At 42.0% G+C, this 21163-nt stretch overlaps 1 protein-coding gene across 1 annotated transcript in view; it reads left to right on the forward strand.

The window, feature by feature from the left end:
- Positions 1–7856: 7856 nt before the first annotated feature.
- LOC309528823 (uncharacterized protein) overlaps positions 7857–21163 on the forward strand; it is a 154540-nt gene continuing 141233 nt past the window's right edge. Inside the window, exon 1 of the transcript XR_014217894.1 lies at positions 7857–7945. The gene's annotated coding sequence lies outside the window, so the exon portion shown is untranslated. The remainder of the gene's footprint in view (positions 7946–21163) is intronic.

The raw sequence follows: 21163 nt of genomic DNA on the forward strand, positions 1-21163 counted from the left end.
ACCTTCCCGCCGGAGCAGTACCTATTTATCTACTTGCACTTTGTGCTTTCGAACTGCTAGGTTGGCAGGAGCAGGGACTGAGCAATGGGAGCTCACTCTGTCGTGGGGATTCAAATCGCCAACCTTCTGATCGGTAAGTCCTAGGCTCTGTGGTTTAATCCACAGTGCCACCCCCGTCCCCTTCATAATTTCCACCTTTGTCTTTCTAACTACCAGCTAGTTGAGGGAGGGGGCACACCCATTTTCCCTCTGGCACTGAGCCATTTCCTTTGTTCCATTAAATGCCCATTGCCCAGGCTATCGCCTCACCGGGAAGCTAGTCTGGAATTTAAAGGGTCTTAGCATACAACCTACAAGTCTCCCTCCAGCTCATAACAGTCTAGTGAGGTCTGGGCCTTTGTGACAGTAACACCAAGCTCTGAAACTCCCTCTCGGATGACGTCTGACCTGCTCTGTAGTGAAGTTATCATTGTTAGAAAAATCATTCCTTGGTCAAGAAGAAGAATGTGGCCTTGTGGGTATTCTGTCAGCCGCAAGGACCCTGGGAAAGGGAGTTGTGTATCTTTAAAACCCAGACTTTCTGGCTCCTTGCCATGAGAGGTTTATGGGAGGAAAGGGGTCCCTGATTAATGGAAGGTTTAACACCTGGGTTGTGGGTGTGAATCACTTCTTCCTCCCCTCCGGTTGTTTGTTTTCAAATTGCTGAGAATTGGGGATCTGGTTAATTTCCACAGGTGGGAGGAAGATTCTTTGATTAAGGGTTCAAGCCTAAATTGACCCAGCTGCAAAAGAATGAGCTGATCAAATTAAGACCCTTGACTGGCCAAAAGTTACGACGCAAAGTCAGAATTGTGAATAAAAGGTCAAGGGATGTTTTGTTCATTGCTAGATGCTAGATGCCATTGCTTGCTCTATGCCATTGCTCTGCAATCCGCAAAGATGCCCGGCTGTAAGCTCCATCGTTAACAGCCGTTTCGTCCTTTTGAAATGGAAATCCTCTAACAGCTCCATTATACAACAACTTGAAAGGACTCTTGACTATTCTAACCGTGTTCTCTTTGTGAGTATGTACGAGCTAGTTATAATGTACAATGTTCTTGTTTTCATGTTTGTAAGACTCTTAAGAAGTGCCTGTGGTTTCTCCACAAGTTTTCAGTTTCCTTTTAAAATAAATTTTTAATTTAGAACCTGTTGGTGTGTTGGTGCCTTTTCCGGGGAACAGCTAAATCCAAGCCTTCTGCTTAGTCACGCTATACCGAGTGAACTTCTGCCTGCAAGCTTGTGGATGCAGCTTGTAAGGGGTGGGGATTGCCAGGTTAATTGGACACACTCTTCTCCCTGGGTTGTGTCTCTGGGATTCCCTGAACTAAAGGGAGTGGTGGCAGCCTTACCGGTGTGATTTCAGTCTGTGTTTGAAAAGTAACTTCCCTCGCCAACCTATTCCAGAAACCTGAATTGGCCGGAGAGCAGAGTCAGGGGATGGAGGGGTAGTGTGGGCGAGTGGAACCGTTGCTACATGCTCCATTGTGGTCGACCTTCCTGTGACAAGCAACAGTTGTGTAGTTCTGAAGCAAAAAAATACTATCATTTGTAACGACACCTCTCCTACTTATTTTTGCTGTTCCTACTTATTGCATCTCATTTTAATATCTTTAGCTGCCTTGTTGATGCAAAAAGCAAGATACAAATATTTAAAATAAAATAAAATAAAATAAAGAAAGGCAGAGGACTTCCCACTCCAGGGACCATCTTTAAAATCATGTCTTTTAGAAGATGATGATGAACACACACACACACACCCCACCTCAAGTGGACGCAACAAACATGAAGCAAGATACCGATATGTAAACACATACTAAAGGGCGTTTTGCTCTCAGGGCATAACGAGAAATAAAAGCCCGAAAATGCAAATTTCTTTAGTCTTATAAAGTTGCTGGGTGGTCCTGATCACGAACATTTGCTAAGTATTATGGAAGTCCCTTGGCAAAGGATTAGCACTTGTTGGCAGCACTGCAGTAAAAGATTAGTCCCAAGAAGCTGTTACATCCTCTTCTGTTAAATGTTCCTTCACTTAAAGAGAGTGGAGCCTCATAGTGACATGAACCTAATGGTACTTATTAGGAGAAAGCTGTGTGCTTCTTAAAATCAAGTCTTACATCCCATGCCTTTCCAACAGGCAGCAGAAGGTAAAAAAGAAAGAGTTGTCTTTTCAGAATAGGCAGCTGCTTATCCTTTTCATTTCTTATGAATCCATGCTTTTAAGATGTGATGCTTATCAGCTTAGGAAGGAATCTGTGCCATTATGAAAGCTCAAACTCTAGCATCCCATAGTAAAGTTAGAAAGCAATGACAATGATAATTTTTATACTGCCTACATATATACATATATCAGATACTTATACATATCAGATTATACATATCAGATTTCAGGATAGAGCGAAGCAAAAATGACTGTGAATAACTTAGAGACTCAAAAGCATTATACCAATGCTGAGAATTTATAAAATAACCGGAACAGACACTTTTCAAAGGCTTCTCCATGTAAAGTGAATTGTTGTTGTTGTTGTTTAGTCGTTTAGTCGTGTCCGACTCTTCGTGACCCCATGGACCAGAGCACGCCAGGCACTTCTGTCCTCCACTGCCTCCCGCAGTTTGATCAAACTCATGCTAGTAGCTTCAAGAACACCATCCAACCATCTCATTCTCTGTCGTCCCCTTCTCCTTGTGCCCTCCATCTTTCCCAACATCAGGGTCTTTTCCAGGGAGTCCTCTCTTCTCATGAGGTGGCCAAAGTATTGGAGCCTCAGCTTCACGATCTGTCCTTCCAGTGAGCACTCAGGGCTGATTTCCTTCAGAATGGAGAGGTTTGATCTTCTTGCAGTCCATGGGACTCTCAAGAGTCTCCTCCAGCACCATAATTCAAAAGCATCAATTCTTCGGCGATCAGCCTTCTTTATGGTCCAGCTCTCACTTCCATACATCACTACTGGGAAAACCATGGCTTTTACTATACGGACCTTTGTTGGCAAGGTGATGTCTCTGCTTTTTAAGATGTTGTCTAGGCTTGCCATCGCCTTTCTCCCAAGGAGCAGGCGTCTTTTAATTTCGTGACTGCTGTCACCATCTGCACTGATCATGGAGCCCAAGAAAGTAAAATCTCTCACTGCCTCCATTTCTTCCCCATCTATTTGCCAGGAGGTGATGGGCCCAGTGGCCATGATCTTCGTTTTTTTGATGTTGAGCTTCAGACCATATTTTGCGCTCTCCTCTTTCACCCTCATTAAAAGGTTCTTTAATTCCTCTTCACTTTCTGCCATCAAGGTTGTGTCATCTGCATATCTGAGGTTGTTGATATTTCTTCCGGCAATCTTAATTCCGGCTTGGGATTCATCCAGCCCAGCCTTTCGCATTATGAATTCTGCATATAAGTTAAATAAGCAGGGAGACAATATACAGCCTTGCCGTACTCCTTTCCCAATTTGGAACCAATCAGTTGTTCCATATCCAGTTCTAACTGTAGCTTCTTGTCCCACATAGAGATTTCGCAGGAGACAGATGAGGTGATCAGGCACTCCCATTTCTTTAAGAACTTGCCATAGTTTGCTGTGGTCAACACAGTCAAAGGCTTTTGCATAGTCAATGAAGCAGAAGTAGATGTCTTTCTGGAACTCTCTAGCTTTCTCCATAATCCAGCGCATGTTTGCAATTTGGTCTCTGGTTCCTCTGCCTCTTCTAAATCCAGCTTGCACTTCTGGGAGTTCTCGGTCCACATACTGCTTGAGCCTTCCTTGTAGAATTTTAAGCATAACCTTGCTAGCATGTGAAATGAGTGAAATTGTGCGGTAGTTGGAGCATTCTTTGGCACTGCCTTTCTTTGGGATTGGGATGTAGACTGATCTTCTCCAATCCTCTGGCCACTGCTGAGTTTTCCAAACTTGCTGGCATATTGAGTGTAGCACCTTAACAGCATCATCTTTTAAAATTTTAAACAGTTCAGCTGGAATACCATCACTTCCACTGGCCTTGTTATTTGCAGTGCTTTCTAAGGCCCATTTGACTTCACTCTCCAGGATGTCTGGCTCAAGGTCAGCAACCACACTACCTGGGGTGTACGAGACATCCATATCTTTCTGGTATAATTCCTCTGTGTATTCTTGCCACCTCTTCTTGATGTCTTCTGCTTCAGTTAGATCTTTACCACTTTTGTCCTTTATTATGGTAATCTTTGTACGAAATGTTCCTTTCATATTTCCGATTTTCTTGAACAGATCTCTGGTTCTTCCCATTCTGTTGCTTTCCTCTATTTCTTTGCATTGCTCGTTTAAGAAGGCCTTCTTGTCTCTCCTTGCTGTTCTTTGGAAATCTGCATTCAATTTCCTGTATCTTTCACTATCTCCCTCGCATTTTGCTTGCCTTCTCTCCTCCGCTATTTGTAAGGCCTCGTTGTGAATAACTTAGAGACTCAAAAGCATTATACCAATGCTGAGAATTTATAAAATAACCGGAACAGACACTTTTCAAAGGCTTCTCCATGTAAAGTGAATTACTGTAGTCTAATCTAATAAGGCAGGCAGAACTTGGATATTGCTGATTTTTTAAGCCATGAGAAACGCTGAAAACAGATTTGTAGGAAAACTGCATGTGTGTGTGTGTGTGTATGTGTGTATATATATATATATATATATTATGCAGGTTTTGGTGTCTTCGGGTGTCTTCCCGTGTAAGAGTCGGGGTGTCTGTGCGACGTTTCGACGAGGTCTCACTCGTCATCTTCAGGCTGGTGCTTTCGGCTTCTTGTAACTGGAACAGAGCAGAATCTGGTGTTTGAGTTCCTATAAATACTGTTGAGGGGTGTGGTGTATAGCCTCCAACGTTCTGGGCAGAGAGGAAGTTCCTAGATTAGTGTGCCTTTTCTTCTTTTGTTCCTTAATTACTTGAGGGATATCTTGAGTGATTTCATGAGTGATGTTCTGAATATCACTGGGTGGGTCATTAAGTGTAGATTAGTTGCTAAAGCTTTCGTGTCTTGACCTCTTGAGCTTGTGAAGAGTTTTTCTGAGAAGATGGCTGTGCTGCATTTAGTTGTGCTCTGGCTTGGCTTCGTGTATAGGGGCGAGCTGTGATTTTGTGCCTTGTGCCAGCCAGATCTGTGTAGGGATTGCAGGGGGGTGCAGCATCCGGAGGTGCCACTATAGTTTGGCTACTGGATGGAGTTTGTAATATGTCTGTGGAGAGGGTCTGGGTTTGGGTCTGGTGTGGTTGATTGGTGACGGCGTTCTGTGTGCCTCTGGTTCTGGTGTCGGTTTTTGTGGGGAGGGCTAATTTCCAGATGTCTGGCAGGCGGGACGTGTCGTCACGTTTGTTCATGTTGTGAGGGTGTTTCTCTATCTCGATGGCTTCCATGATTATTCTCTTGTGGTGATGTTCCATGTTAAAGAGCAATTTGGAATCTGCAAAATTAATTTCGTGTCCTGTTTCTTTCATGTGTTGGAAAAGAGAGGAAGTTTTTTCTTCTTTTTTGACGGCATTCTTGTGTTCTGCGATACGTGCATTTATTCGTCTGTTTGTTTGTCCAATGTACGTGGCTGGGCAGACTTTGCATTGGACAAACAAACAGACGAATAAATGCACGTATCGCAGAACACAAGAATGCCGTCAAAAAAGAAGAAAAAACTTCCTCTCTTTTCCAACACATGAAAGAAACAGGACACGAAATTAATTTTGCAGATTCCAAATTGCTCTTTAACATGGAACATCACCACAAGAGAATAATCATGGAAGCCATCGAGATAGAGAAACACCCTCACAACATGAACAAACGTGACGACACGTCCCGCCTGCCAGACATCTGGAAATTAGCCCTCCCCACAAAAACCGACACCAGAACCAGAGGCACACAGAACGCCGTCACCAATCAACCACACCAGACCCAAACCCAGACCCTCTCCACAGACATATTACAAACTCCATCCAGTAGCCAAACTATAGTGGCACCTCCGGATGCTGCACCCCCCTGCAATCCCTACACAGATCTGGCTGGCACAAGGCACAAAATCACAGCTCGCCCCTATACACGAAGCCAAGCCAGAGCACAACTTAATGCAGCACAGCCATCTTCTCAGAAAAACTCTTCACAAGCTCAAGAGGTCAAGACACGAAAGCTTTAGCAACTAATCTACACTTAATGACCCACCCAGTGATATTCAGAACATCACTCATGAAATCACTCAAGATATCCCTCAAGTAATTAAGGAACAAAAGAAGAAAAGGCACACTAATCTAGGAACTTCCTCTCTGCCCAGAACGTTGGAGGCTATACACCACACCCCTCAACAGTATTTATAGGAACTCAAACACCAGATTCTGCTCTGTTCCAGTTACAAGAAGCCGAAAGCACCAGCCTGAAGATGACGAGTGAGACCTCGTCGAAACGTCGCACAGACACCCCGACTCTTACACGGGAAGACACCCGAAGACACCAAAACCTGCATTCCTGTACCCGTGAAAATCTACGAAAGCATATATATATTATATATATATATGCGCACATGCATTCAGAATGTATTTCAGATATATTGTTGATAACTTCCAAATGTTGTACATACAGAGCTAGCATAGGATGTGAGAGTTAGCCTTTGGGTATTTTGTTTGAACCATTTTGGCTGATCTATTGTCTGGCCAAATTCTCCAACAAAGCCTCAAAAGACAAGCAATTCCCTTAACCCTGCTTCTGTGGTTTGCGGTAACTCACAAAAGTTTACTTTTGTGAAACTTATTAAGATTTCCATTTTGCAAACCTGTGTGTAAAACAAATATAATAGTCGTACTTTTTCCAAACCGATGATGTTCTTCCTAAATTGGGGTCTCATTTCTGTTTTCACAGGCTATGAGTTTCCATGAGCAACTCATATTCATTACCATGACAGGGACTTGGGTGTGGATATTAAAATAACTTTGCCCTTCAAGGAGCATTTAATGAAATAAATAAAATAGCAGGACCTGAGATTGTGTAGATATATAATTCTCTGGTATGGCTTTGTTTCTAGAGTCTTGCCATGAGTTTTTGAGTGTCAGTTTTTGAGTTCTCAAATAACTGCATGTAGTACAAACAGCTAAATCTCCATATTGCTGAAATTTGAGTGCTGTAATATGCTCTAAGCTTTACTGCATTTTAACAGGTTGAACCTATTGTAGACACACAGATTATCCTCTGTAGGAATGGGGGGTTAATCTCGCAATAGAGGAGAAATTCTATTTAGTGGACATTTAAAGACAAACCTACCTAATTTGCAATTTCTGAAACAATATACAGACCAAAACACTTTGAGATTTGCATTTGCCTGAATTTTGCGATGCAGTTATCCAGTCAATTAATGCTCATGGATGCAATCATTCGCCCGTCTCCCCTCTGCACTACCCAGGTATAAGATGACCCCCTCAATTTATACTTTATTTTGGAGTAAAAAACCCTTGTCTAATACAAGGGTAATTCACTGACAGAACTCTGCATGTTCTCGTGTTCATTCTGTGCCCTGACCATTTAAAATAACATGGAGGGATAGGATGTGAAAAAATTGGCCTGCCTCAAGTCTTGGAGATCCTCTGTTCACAGAAGAGACAATGCTTGAAAGGCCATTGGTTTGCTTCCGTATAAGACAGCTTCTTGTGTTCATATGATCTGGTCAATGTATGTGTCAGCAGCCTTGAGGGATCTGGAGGAAGAGACGCTCTTTCAAGATTTGCAACAGTAAATACTGATAGTCAATAACTGCCTTGTGTTTGGCATCCAAACATGGGTTTCAATCTTTGACTTTGACTTTGTTATCTATGCTTTACGCTTCTCCCTTTCAATCTGCAGGTTCAGTCCTCTGCTGAATCATACCTCTCCATCCTCCTTTGTTGACAAGAAGCAAGAGGGGTGTGATCACCCATTCACGTGGAAAATGTAAGTATTTTGATGCCTTCAACACAATGGACTGTGCATGGAATGTTAATGATCTTCTTCTTCTTCTTTGGTGATCACTCGTTGCCAAGTAAGATTGTCTTCCATGAATACGGTTGTCAGGGGTTCAGGAGCAGAGGCGAGGGCAAGGGAGGAAACAGAGAGCGAGGGGGAGGAGGCAGAAGAAAGGATGAGTGACGACGACGACCCGAGATCTCCGAGTCTGTCCAGTGAATCAGAAGATTCACAAAGAGGAGCACCAGTGGCAAGGGCAAGGGGGGAGACTAGGGGGACACCCCAGGAAGAAAGAGCCAGAGGGGACTCAGAGGGGAGCAGTTGGAGATCGGGACCTACGTCACCGCCAGAGAGTAGGGAAGAGGAAGAGCGCCTGGGAACTAGCGCTGGCAGCTCACAACAGGAGGGAGGGCACGAGTCAGGAGTGGCCACACCTTCATCGGGGAGCGAAGTGACGGTTAGACGGAAAGTGGAAGGTTGGGCGCGCGCGCCAAGTTCAAATGCACAGGAAGGTGGCGCAGTAGGCAGCCCGGAAAGAGAGCCAGGTCCTAAAGCCCGGCGCAAGGAGACAGGGGAGTCAGGGGGGTCAGCGTCAGAAGAATCCCGGAAGGGAGAGACCCAGGGGGGCAGAGGGACCCAGAGGAGAACTGTCAGGCGGAAAAGGTGGAGCAGGGCTAGGATATTAAGTTGGTGCGCAAGGGGCGGAGACTCAGAAGGAGCTTCGCCGACCTAAGCATAAGGCGTAGGGTTGCACGCAGCAGCTCAAGAATGGAGACTGTAACTCAATAAAGACTTTTAATCAACAACCGCTGGCTAGCGTGATCCTCTGTGAGCTAGGATCTGGAAGTAACCCTGACAACGGTTTTAATAGTGAGTCCATAAGTGACTGTGGAGGCCAATTCTGGATCCACACATCCTCCCACAGTGAGGACACAGGTTTCCGGGTGGGAGTTGATCATGGTAAGGGTTTGCCAAACGTGCCTTCCTCTTAGCATATTTCTCCCTTTCATCCTGAGTCCGAGTGTCTTCAAAGTCCATGACACCTTTGGTAAAGGCTGTTCCCCAATTGGAGCACTCACAGGCCAGTGTTTCCCAGTTGTCAGTGTTTATGCTACATTTTTAAAGATTTGCCTTGAGAGAATCTTTAAACCTTTTTTGTTGACCCACCAGCATTACGCTTTCCATTTTAAAGTTCGGAATAGAGTAGTTGCTTTGGAAGATGATAATCAGGCATCCGCACAACATGACCAGTCCAACAAAGTTGATGTTGAAGAATCACTGATTCAACATTGGTGATCTTTGCTTCTTCCAGTACACTGGCATTAGTTCGCCTGTTTTCCCAAGTGATGTGTAACATTTTTTGGAGACTCTATTGCTGGAATCTTTCGAGGAGCTGGAGACTGCGTTTATAAGTGGTTGATGTTTCACAAGCATACAGTAAGGTTGATAGTACAATAGCTTTGTAAACAAGCATTTGGGTTTCCCTGCGAATGTCCCGGTCCTCAAACACTCTGCACTTCAATCTGAAGAAAGCTGCACTCGCAGAACTCAGGCAATTTTGGATTTTGGCCTCAGTGCTGGCTCTTGTGGAAAGATAACTGCCCAGGTAGGAGAAATGATCAACACACACAGGGCTGTGAATGGATTGTTAAGGATACCATCCCCTCTGCAGGAACCAGGCAGAGACGTATTCACTTAGAGCAGAAATGTATAGGCAATGAAACCATAATACATGCAGGCCAAGCAATCCCAAAGACAGATGTGAGCCTGCCAAGGTCCTCCTAGTCCTGTTGCCCTGCCTGCTAAGCTGCGCTTGCTGCTGACAAGTGGTGATAGCAGTAAGGAACAGCAGCAAGCTCTTATTACAGGCCTGGAATATGTTTAGATGAGCATGGTCTGCCCCATTGCTGCTCAAATGCTTCTAGGAAGTGGCAACAGCAGCTTCTTGGAAGGAGAGATAGTGGGGCTTATGCATTAGACCAGAAAAGGCTTGGGGGGGGGGGGTGGCGTCTTGTTACTACATGATAAAGCAAAATCCCAAACTCCACTCATTATTCTCGCATCCCAAGCAGCAAATGGTTAAAGAATGCTATAACAGACAATTTAAAATCCGAGACATTCCTGAAACCTTTGTGCATCAGACGTCCCCCCGCCCCCAACCCCAAGATGAGGCAGTAGGGTTAACCACTAAAATGAACTATTTTATTTGACGTGAACAAACAAGGTTTTGATGGGTTTGGTCAAAGTGGTTAACAAATACCAATGGGCTTGCCGCTTCATGATATTTTCTCAGGGTTAATGTATGTTGAGCCATGCCTGGAATTTTATATTACTTTCTAATGGGCGCTCTCCTGTGTGTTTTCAAAGCTTTTTTTGGGGGGGGGTCGGAGGTGTGTTTGAGATGGGGTGTTTGGGGATAGTGTGTGTGACACACAAGTCTTGCGCATAAAGCGGTTACGCAGACTTCAGCATTCACAAACCATTTGAAAACCTTCCCACTGAGAGACGCCAGCAGTGAGCCATATGCGCTCTTCAGATCTGAAAACACAATGAAAATGCTTTTGTGGTTCACAACTGGTTGCAAAGAGTAAATGAGGCATGCCAAAGAATTTCTTCTTTTGTAGAAACATACATGAGTGTGTTATTTTGGTGTTTTGACTTGAAAGCGTTTTCCCTCATTTTCCCTCCGCTTTCTTCCTAAGCAAAAAGCAGTTGCATATTTTCATAGATCACAATTATCAGATGATGGCAATTTATAGCCTACGTTGTGGAGGGTTCCGGTGAACCACATCCCTACCAAACGCTCTGCCTAGGTCAGCATAGTTTCCCCAGAAACAGGCGTTTTGCTCTGGCATAAGTATGTTTCTATAGAGGCCTTCAGAAACAAATCCAGCAAAACTCTTTCCTTAGTGAACGGCAAAGGTACCCTTGAGACTGAAGAGCTAATAGTCTGTTCAATTATGTGGTCCTTGGGGTACCAATAACCCCCAAAATGGTTCTGGAAGTTGATATAAGTTTCCTTTTAAAAAAGAGCTACATTCTTGTGCCTGAGTTGGCCCAAAACATTTTTCTTCTTCAAGTGGAACAGCAGGTGGTGGCCCCCAACCCCACAGGTCAAGATACAGAGTACCCAAAACTAGGGATGGGCTGCCCATACTGCTTTTTCTGTTTCCCATTTTTCCAATCTTCAGTTTAGTTCTCCGTGTTTCTACATCAGTATGCAATTTTTCAAGTCCTCGAGAAATGTAATCAAGATTTCAATGCAAATTTCACCTAACGTACACGTTTGCATGCAACTTTGGCTAACGTATACATTTTTACGGCACTGCTTTCCCTCATGCAAAACATTTTTTTTTGTACGCTATATTTACTAATATATGCATTTACATGCACACTTTATATATTGGTATGTACATTTCTGGGCATGTTTCTCAGCTGGAGAACTGCATCACGAAACTTTGGAGAAGTACAAAGTTTGAAGGATGGCTGTGTTTCAGTTTGTGTATTGGTAAAATGTGACAATAATAAATTAAATAATTACTGGCTTCTCCCGACACTCCAAATCTGCTGCCTGAGGCACCTGCCTCACCGACAGTAGGGTCGGCCTCGCTTTTGTCCCTGAGGAAGTTTGCTGCCAAAATGCGTAGGACATCTCGGTTTTTATAAGGACGTTTGGTCAATTTAGAAAGGTTCTGCAGTTCTGTTTCGAGGCCTTGCCTCAGCTTTTGTCCCCTTGTGTTAGGTGTGCCCCATTAGGTTCTTCTTAGAGAACATCAATATTTGGTAGGATTGTGGGACCGAAATAGGTTCGCCCAGCCAAGGGTGGAGCAGGATGGCAGTACTCACCCAGACTTCCACTGGAGCCCTTGTTTGCCAAGAAACATTCGGTCTCTGCTTTTCCCAGCTCCCACAAATTCAAGGAAGGCATCAGATCAGAGGTTCCCAAATTGTGGTCTGCAAGCTTCATTCAGGTGCTCTGTGGCATTCCTATGGATTTTAAGTGGTCCCAAGAACCTCAGCAATTTCCCTGGGGGAAAGTTTGGGAGCCATTGCCTTAGAAAAATACCACAAGCAGGTTCGAACACAATGCACTCCTAGGAAATTGTTTGTTAGGGGAGCGTTCACATAATGAGCTGATGGTTTCCATTATTTCCTATGGGAACATTTTTAATCGGTGATCTCTCCCTCTCTCCTGCCACAGTTCCTTAAATGGCTGCAGCCACAGGAAAGACTGATTTGTCCAATCTCCCTGGCTCTCTGATTCGGCTGATCTCTACCCCACTCCTTTTCTCCATGGTTCCTGCCCCAAATGGCTGCCATTGACCAGCAAAGCTCAAAGTAAGGAAGTGGGGAAACTTTGCCACTTGGATATCTGAAACAGCTGCACATGTAGTGAGATTTGGGCATATTTCTTACATTCAGATAAGTGGATTTTTTCCATAACGAGTGGGCGGATAGTAGGACCTGCATGTTTATGTAATATATCTCCTTTTGGCAAATGCAGCTTATCTTGAGGCATGTTCTGTGGCCTCCAGTGCTACAGTTCAACAGAGGCAACCTTTGGCACAAACAGTGGACTGTTGCTTTTGATGCGATGAGTCCCAAACACCTCAGTTCTGGTCCCCCACCCCGCAAAACCATGCTGTATGCAGTTGTTTTTTTTTATAATTTTTATTAGAGTTTCAAAAAAAAGAAAATATCATATACAGGGGAAAAAAAAGAAAATAACAATAAAAGTAAAACCATATGTACAACAAATCATTTTCCTTTTGGACTTCCATCAACGTTGCTGACATCGTTCATAGTTAACCTTTTAATACACATTCCATCTTTTTTGTTCCTATTGCCAGTTATTCCATCCTTCCTCATAATCTCTACTAAGCAATATTTATTGATATTTTACAAAGCCTCTTTAAATCCCACTAGCGTTATTTTTGCCCCATAATTATTTTCCAAATAACACACAAATTTCTCCCAGTCCTTTATAAATTTCTGGTCCTTAGTATATCTGATTTTCCCTGTCAATTTATCCAATTCAGCATATTCTATCAGTTTTGTTCTCCACTCTTCCACCGTTGGAACTCCTTCCTGCTTCCACTTCTGGGCTAACACAATTCTGGCAGCTGTCACCGCGTACTGGAAAAGTCTACAGTCCTTTCTTTTGACATCCTTCCCTACGATACCTAATAAAAATGCTTCTGGTTTTTTCACGAAAGTATATTTTAGCATCTTTTTCATCTCGTTATATATCTCTTCCCAAAAGCTTTTAACTTTCTTACACTCCCACCACTGATGGAAGAAAGTCCCTTCTTTATGTCTACATTTCCAGCACTTGTTGTCCACCTTATAGATCTTTGCCAATTTGGCGGGTGACAGGTACCATCTGTAGAGCATTTTCATCATGTTTTCCCTCAGTGAAATGCAAGCCGTAAATTTAATGTTCTCTTTCCACAACCTTTCCCAATCCTCTAGTTGAATGTTATAGCCTAGGTCCCTTGCCCATTGTACCATCACCGCTTTCACTTCCTCATCCTTCATATGCCACTCCAGTAGTATTTTGTACATTTTTGACAGGATTTTATGTTCGTTATCTATTATCTCTTTTTGGTAAGTTGACTCTTTTTCTACGTAGTTTCTTTCCTTCAACTCCTTTTTAAACATTTCGTTTATCTGAAAGTAATGCAGCCAATCGTGTGTTAACTCCTTAACTTGATCATAGGGTTTTAATTTCCACTTCCCTCCTTCCTTGGTAACCATTTCTCCATAGTTTCCCCATTTCCCTCTCATATTAACTTTTTTTTACAGACATCATTTCTAACGGGGATAACCAGTGCGGGATTTTTGGTTCCAATATGTTTTTGTATCTGTTCCATACCTCTATTAGAGCACCTCTAAAAATATGATTCGTAAATCCCTTATTTGCCTTCTTTTTGTCACTCCACAAATACATATGCCACCCGGCTTTGTTGTTGAACCCTTCAAGATCTAATAATTCCTTATTCTCCAACTTTACCCATTCTTTAATCCAGCACAGACATGCTGCCTCATAATAAAGTTTCATATCTGGTAGGGCGAAGCCACCTCTTTCTTTTGTGTCTGTTAGTAATTTAAATTTAATCCTGGGCTTCTTCCCTTCCCATACATATCTTGAAATCGCCTTTTGCCACTCTTTAAATATTTTTGTGTCTTTAATTATGGGTATAGTTTGGAATAGGAATAGCAACTTAGGGAGAACCATCATTTTTACCATCGATATTCTTCCCCAGAATGATAATTTCATTCTGGCCCAACTCTCTAAATCTCTTTTTATGCCTTTCCATACTGGGATATAGTTAAGTTGATATAAATCTATGTTCCTATCGGAAAGCCATATTCCTAAGTATTTAATCTTTTTCACAACCTCAATTTCCGTTCTTTGTTGTAATAATTTGATCTTATCGCCATCCATATTTTTTACTATCATTTTAGTCTTTTTCTTATTCAGCCTAAATCCTGCCATTTTTCCGAATTGTTCCATCTCATCTAATATCTCTTTTATACTTTCTATGGGTTCTTCCACCGTCAAAACCACGTCATCCGCGAAGGCCTTGATTTTGTATTCATTTACTCCTAATGTCACCCCTTTAATTTGGCTATTTTGTCTAATTGCATTTAGAAGGACTTTCAAAACTACAATGAATAGTAGAGGCGAAAGTGGGCAGCCCTGCCTTGTACCTTTACATATCTTTATTTCTTCTGTGATAGAGTTGTTTACTATCAATCTTGCTTTCTGGTCCGTATATATTGCTTCGATGCCGTTAAAAAAGTCTTGACCCACCTCCATAAGCTCCAAGTTCTTCAACATAAATTCCCAAACCACATTATCGAAGGCTTTCTCCGCATCTACGAATATTAGGCTTGCTGGTTTATCGCATCTATCAGATAGGTATTCAATAACGTTCACTATGCTTCTTATATTATTTCTTATTTGTCTGCCGGGTAGAAAGCCTTCTTGATCTTTATGTATAATCTTTACTAGTATCTTTTTTAATCTCTTAGCTAGAATTCCTGCGAAAATCTTATAGTCTATATTTAATAACGAGATGGGTCTATAGTTCTTGACTTGTGTGAGGTCCAAATCTTGTTTTGGTATTATTGTAATAAATGCGTCTTTCCATGTTCCAGGGATATCTTTTTCTTTTAAGATGTTGTTCATTACTTTAATCAACGGAACCATTAATATGTCTTTCATTTCTTTGTAGTAGCTGCAAGTGAATCCGTCCGGTCCTGGTGCTTTCCCTCTTTTTAACTCTTTTATAACTTCTTCTACCTCTTCCTTACATATTGGTGCATTCAGCTGTTCTTTTTGATCTACCGGGATCTTCCTTACCATTTTTTCTTTCAAGTATCTTTCTATTTTTCTTTTGTTATTTCTATCTTTATTTCTGTATAGTTGCTTATAAAAGTCCGTAAACGCTCTCCTAATTTCCTTCAGTTCTGATGTTTCTTCTCCATTCAACTCAATTTTGTGAATTGTGTTTTGTTCTTTTTTTTTCTTAACCTGCCAGGCGAGCCATTTTCCTGATTTATTGGCGAACTCGAAGTTTATCTGTCTTAATCTTTTCACGTTCCATTCAACCTCTTTATTAACTAACATTGCAAATTGGGTTTGGAGAATCTTTATTTCCTGTTTTATCTTCACGTTGTTGGGTTTTTTAATCAACTTTTGTTCATTGTTCATAATCTGTCTCAGAATCTCTTTTGTCGCTCTTTCTTTGTTGTTCCTTTTCCATACATTCTGTTGGATGCAGAGGCCCCTCATCACTGCCTTGCTCGCGTCCCACACCACACTCGTTTTTGTCCCTTTATCCATATTATTCATGAAGAATTCAATTAGATTTCTTTGTACTTTTTCAACAAACTTTTGGTCATTCCATAAATTATCGTTTAGTCTCCACCTAAAAGATCGTTCTTCCAAACTTTTTAACTCCATTACTATTGGATTGTGATCGGAGATCACCCTCGCTTGTATTTCGATTCTTTGTATTCTTGGGGTTAACTCGTTCGAGACCCATATTTGATCTATTCTTGAGAAAGATTGATTTGGTTCTGAGTGATGGGTAAACTGCTTCTCCAATGGGTGTCTGAGCCTCCACATATCTACCAGGTTACAGTTCTTCGTCATCGTAAAGAAAGTTTTGGGTAGTTTCCCTTCTTTATTCATCGTTTTTCTTAATCTATCCATTTCTATTGAAGTCACACCATTCATATCTCCCATTAGTATAATTTTTTGGTCCATATACTCAAATAACTTCTCTTCGAGCGATCTAAAAAATTCTGTCTTGTTCCCATTTGGTGCATAGATCCCAACAATTATTAGTTTTTCCCCTTGCCAATTAATTTGGACCGCAATGATTCTCCCTTCTTCATCTTTAAATAATTGGTGTGATTCGATTTTGTTTTGAATATATAGAACAACGCCTCTTTTTTTCTCTTTATCCGAGGATATAAATTCGTTCCCTAATCTTTTATTGATCAGAATTTTCCTATGCTTTCTTGCCACGTGCGTTTCTTGCAAGCATATGATGTCCAACTTTTTCTTTTTCAAGATATGTTCAATTCCGTTCCGTTTCTTCTTATCGTTCATTCCATTGATGTTCCAGTTCCATAGTTTTAGCGTCATTCTTTTAGCTGTTTGGATTTGAGTTTACTTTAAAGTTTTTCTGTCCTTTCTCCTTCTTCCTCTTCCTCCTCTTCTTCTGATTCTCTCCCGGTCAATTCTTCTTCTCCTCCTGATGTAGAGTCTTCCTTCCTTCTTGCTCCTCCTTCTGCTCCTTTTACCTCTTCTTCTCCTTGTTGTAGTTCTTTATATCTTCTTGTAAATTTTCCTATTTCCTCCGGACTTACTAGTCTTCTTTTTACACCTTTATAGAAGAACGAAATTCCTTCAGGGAATTCCCATCTAAAGTCGATCTTGTTTTTCTTAAGTAATTGCACCAGCGGTTTGTAAGCTTCTCTTCGTTTCAACAGTCTTATTGGTATGTCTTTGAATAAAATTATGTAATTCCCGTCTATGTATAATCTTCTCTCTCTATTCCTTTGGAGTACCAAATTTCTCATTTCTCTATCTTTAAAGATTATTAAACAATCACCCGGGAATTTCTTTAACTTATTTGTTTTGATTTTCATTCTAAATGCATTTTGTATTCTCTTTGCAACTTCTTCCTCCGGTAAGTCCATCCACTGCGCAATTTCCTTTGTCAATCTTTCTTTTATATTTTCGTTTTGTATTTCCGGTATGTGTCTCAATCTTAAATTCACTTCTCTCTGTTTTAGTTCATTCATTGCAATAGAGTCTTTCATTTCTTCCTGTGTTTTAATTAAGTCTGCAATCTCATTTTTCATCTTCTCTTCTTCCCGTTTCAACTCTTTCATTTCCTGCTTTGATTTCTTAAATCCTTCATCCACTCTCTTTGAAACCTCTTTGATCTGTCCCTTCAATTCACTAACTGTCTCCTCAATCTTTTTGTCCATCTTCCCGATTTTATTATCTACCTGTTCTAATTTCATCTCTAAATTTTTCTCGCTTTGTTTTATTTCTGCAAACATCTTCAATATTTCTGTTCTAAATTCTGTTTCTTGCCTTGAGGGTCTCCTTTCTGTTGGAGTCCCCCCCTCGCCTCCTTTTTTTGTGTATGTGACATTTTCTTAGGTATTGAGATATCAGGTATTCACACCACTTGCTTACTATACCGTTGCCACCCAATTCTAATTAATTATTAATGAAGTACCAACCAGAAGCAAACAGTATAACAGATTCAGCCTAAAGAAGAAAAAGAAAAATCAATATAACAGATACAATTTCTGCTTCTTTAACTTATCACACCCGGAAGCTTTCCATTAAGTATTTCTACCCCCCCCCCCCGGGAAGGGGAGAAAGAGCAAAAAAGAAGTTAAAAAAAATTGTTAATTTATCGCCTCTGTCTGTATCTTTCTGTTTTCTTCTTGCCCCTAATTGGGCTAATCCATCCGTGGCATTGGTTGAACAGTACACTGATTTGTCAGACCAAAGTCTAATTTCTAAAGTCAGGTAAGATTCAGATGTAGTTCAGTTATAATCCAGAGGAGGGCGTCGAAATAGAAAAAGAAGTCAAACCAGGTTCTAATTTATAAGCTCCAAAATCTAATCAATATACTTTATACTGAGCAGTTCATAAAGTGTGAGCTGTTAGGAGAAGAAGTTTCTCTAAAGCAGTTTCTAATCAGCTGAGTTCACAAACTTTATACGGTTTCCATTGGAGGTTTCAGCATTGGAGTGTAGTAATTAGTTCAAGCCACAAGATGGGGCCAGAGAGCCAAGTTTAGAGGGAAAGTTTAAAATGGTTGTTTCCCCTATTCTTCCAGCTCTGCCCCTTAATTTTGATAGTCTTATTCAAAGGGGAGAAGTGAACCCTCAAAAGACGGCCAAAGGAAACATCTAAGTACTCTTATCTTCTCAGCCACACTGTCTTTTAAGTCTCTTAGTCTAGCGTCAGAGTCGGAGATTCTTCTTAGCCCCGGGTTAATATGGCGCCGGAGCTTCCTCCTAGTGAAATAGTTAATTGCAGATACAGCAACAGGTGGTCCCTCTATATTCAATTTACAATAACTCAGTGTTCACTGAGATTTCTGTTCTGTCCCAAAGTTTCGCTACTCCCCTTCTCATTCCTTTAGAAGGAAACTTAATGTCAAAAGTTACAGGGGAGGCGGCAACTGTAACCGCTAGCGGCAACTTACTTTCGCTTTCAGCTCTGCTGGTAACGCTGCGTCTTTCTTTTGTGATACCAGACAACCGCTGAGCTCGGATTCTTCTCTTTGTTTTCGGAGACTTCCTTGCTGTTTTGAAACCTCAGGTCTTACAAACTTATTGTTGGAATCCGAATTTCTTTGTGTTGAGAGCAGAGCGCTATTCCCTGCAGGCTCGGGGCTTCGCTATTTGGCCGCTGCAATGGCTGCCCGATTGCCCGCTGCGCGTTCCGTCACACTCTTCACCTAGGGCTACCTGGCGACCGAACGATCAGCTTTTGGCTCCGCCGGGAACTTGGACCTCCAGACACCCTCCGGAAGGTCAACGGGGGGTTTTCCGCCCTCAAACCCCCTTTTTTCGGCCAAAAAATAGCTAGGGCTTTCTCTCCCGAAAAAACCCTCGCCTGCCTCGGGTCCGCGCTCTACCGGAAGTCCCCATGCTGTATGCAGTTGTGATAGAACTTAAAGTTGTTAGGAGAGAGAGACTTTGCCCATGGCTAAGGAATGAATTTGTGCCTTGCTAAATGCAGCTTGGACTTTTTATCTGTTTTAGGTTTAGGGATGCAAGCAGCACAAGCCACAGGTTTCTGATTCCGATGGGAACTTTGTGTGGGAGCTGCTTGGAAGTACTTGTGTGTTTATCCAAAATAATAGCAAGTGACAAGTACACAATATACCTTCTTTGTTTCTGCTGCTTCATCCATGATCTCAACTTGCATTATAAATCACCTTTTATCTCCTAAGTTTGAAGATGCTGGACATCACTGAATATACAAATAAGTGCCCACAGAGCGGCAGTTTTGGAGAGTTGCAGAGGAGAGTCAAAGAACTGAGTCCAGACTCTAAAGAAAGCTGGGAGCATCTTGGGGTGATTATGGTTCCTTCTGGTGACCTGTTGTGGGTAGAAATGCGAAGGCACAGGGGAAAGCCCCAGGAAAAAATAGGTAAAATCCCATTTTCCCCCAACCTAATTTTTCCAGTGGGGGGGGGGAATGCTCTGCCTTTTTTTCTGGGCCTTCACATCTCTGAGTGGGGTGGAGTGAACTTTGGGTATCGGTCAAAGTGCTTCACCTGCATATTTACAAAAACACCTTGGAGGTCCCGGGCCACAGAGAGGTTAGGCTGGCCTCAACCAGAGCCAGGGCTTTTTCGGCTGTGGCTCCAATCTGGTGGAACGCTCTGTCACAAGAGACTAGGGCCCCTCGGGACTTGACATCTTTCCACAGGGCCTGCAAGACAGAGCTGGTCCACCAGGCCTTTGGCCAAGGCATAGTCTGACCCCCTCCTTCTGTAATCCTCATAGAACTCTAGCCCAATGGTTGCCATTAATCTGAGTTGAACTGATTTTATAATGAAATGATTTTTGAATGTTGAATCATTTTACAGTGGTACCTCAGATTAAGTACTTAATTCATTCCGGAGGTCCGTTCTTAACCTGAAACTGTTCTTAACCTGAAGCACCACTTTAGCTAATGGGGCCTCCTGCTGCCGCTGCACTGCCGGAGCATGATATCTGTTCTCATCCTGAAGCAAAGTTCTTAACCTGAGGTAATATTTCTAGGTTAGTGGAGTCTGTAACCTGAAGCATATGTAACCTGAAGCATATGTAACCTGAGGTCCCACTGTACTGTTGTTAGCTGCTCTGAGCCCAGCTTCGGCTGGGGAGGGCGGGATATAAATAAATTATTATTATTATTATTATTATTATTAGTAGTAGTAGTAGTAGTAGTAGTAGTAGTATGACACAAATTCCAGTAAGCCTCCAGCAGAGTCCATACCTTGGAAATCACAATACCCCCTAAACGTCTCACCACTTAGAGAACTGGGGCTTGAGTACCAATAGATATATATATATATATATATACACATATATATCTCTGGTGAGGAGTGCTTTCTGATGACAGGGTAGTTTCTCCTCAAATTCTCTAAATATTTCTCATCTTTGTGACCATTAGTTTTGAAAGATACCCCCCTCATCCCTGAAAGGAAAAGCTAGACGTGGTTATTCAATGCTGACATCTTGGCAACAATTATGGGGAAAGTTGTTTAAGTTGTTTCAGGGTCAAGCAAAGATGACAAGTCAGACGATGCCTCCAGATGCCAAAGAAGTTAATAGTCTGTGTAATGCTAACTTCTCTAAATTCCTAGAATTGCTGTGGTCTCAAATATTTTTGGTATTTTTTTACTTTTGTAGATTCAGTAAAATGCTCTGCTAGTGCATATCTCAGCAGAAAGGTCGCTCCCTGACGCTGCATATACTTGAAGAAGTAAAATATCCCATATAAAATAGATTGGAGCTGTGCTGGCATTAAATATGATCTTGGATTCTGTCCTTCAGTGTATTTATTTCTCGTGCACTAAACTTATCAGATTCAAGGTCTGATAACAAGAAAACTTCAGGTAAAGAGGGTGGCAGTGGTATGAGGAGAGGAGAGAACTTTT

Source organism: Podarcis vaucheri, assembly GCF_965113315.1.
Source record: "Podarcis vaucheri genome assembly, chromosome: 3".
Lineage (NCBI taxonomy): Eukaryota > Metazoa > Chordata > Lepidosauria > Squamata > Lacertidae > Podarcis > Podarcis vaucheri.